The 1,067-nt window shown below is 37.5% G+C and overlaps 1 non-coding gene across 1 annotated transcript; it reads right to left on the bottom strand.

Moving 5' to 3' along the window:
* Window positions 1-680: 680 nt before the first annotated feature.
* On the bottom strand, window positions 681-786 carry LOC124887503. Its single transcript, XR_007045276.1, has one exon. It is a non-coding gene; the product is annotated as a small nucleolar RNA R71 (small nucleolar RNA).
* Window positions 787-1,067: the final 281 nt, after the last annotated feature.

Here is a 1,067-nt window from a genome sequence, read left to right on the forward strand (position 1 = left end):
TTATCTTTTTAGTAAATTTTGACACTCATAGGACTCAAAATCTAAATCTCGCTCCTCGTGGATTTGACAGTTGAACTATTGGCAATGAACGTCCTCTACCACTTTAGATGGTATAGGTAAGTATTATCAAAATGGTTTTGTTGCTGGGGAGTGAAATATAGATTTCACTTGTACGGTGTTGATTTTTACTTAGGATATACCCATAGTGGTTTTTATATTTATCAATTGTTGTTTTTGTTTTTTGTATTGGTGATCATAGTGTACACGGAATAATGCGTGACAATGCTTGTCATGCTAGGTCTTTCGATGGTCCTCTTGATGATGAGGGGCAACTCAAAGTCGTTAGTCGTTCAAGTGCCATCTGTATTGCACCTACTCACTGAAATAGTGTCTTTCATGTCACAAGCATCATGTTGGACATGTTTCTAATGAAGGGAATTTTTTGGGGAGCAAATCTTATAAGGACACCAACATTCATTTGAAGAATTTTGTAGAGGTGTGCATACTATTTGTTATTGAACATATAACCAAAGAGTATATCCATCTACGCCTTTTTCCGTTCTCTCTAATGGGTGAGGTGATATTGTGGATCCATTCTCTTCCAGCATATTCAATTACTTCTTGGGATAAACTCATCATGGCCTTCCTTGACTGGTATTTCCCACCTTCCAAAATTCCTCAATTAAGGGATGAGATCATTAACTTTAGGCAATTGAATGGAGAACCCTTGCATAAAGTATGGGAAAGATTCAATGAAAAACTAATGCAATGTCCAAACCATGAGGTCCCAGAGAAGATGCTTCTATAAATCTTCTACTGAGCCCTTGATCTAGTTAATAAAACCATAATGGACAATACGGCGGGATGATCTCATTTTAAAGTTGCATTATCATGCGGCTTTGAATTTGCTTCAGGAGGTTATTAAGGAAAATTGAGGGTGGCATACCCGAGATGCCGAGGTGCCTAAAAGTTCTCCCAATACATCCTTTGTTGACAAGAAACAAAGAAAACAAGATGAAGAAAGAGAGGAGAATATGGAGAAGATGATGACTCAACTAGAGCTTTTG

This window comes from Capsicum annuum, chromosome 9 (genome assembly GCF_002878395.1).
Source record: "Capsicum annuum cultivar UCD-10X-F1 chromosome 9, UCD10Xv1.1, whole genome shotgun sequence".
Classification (NCBI taxonomy): domain Eukaryota; kingdom Viridiplantae; phylum Streptophyta; class Magnoliopsida; order Solanales; family Solanaceae; genus Capsicum; species Capsicum annuum.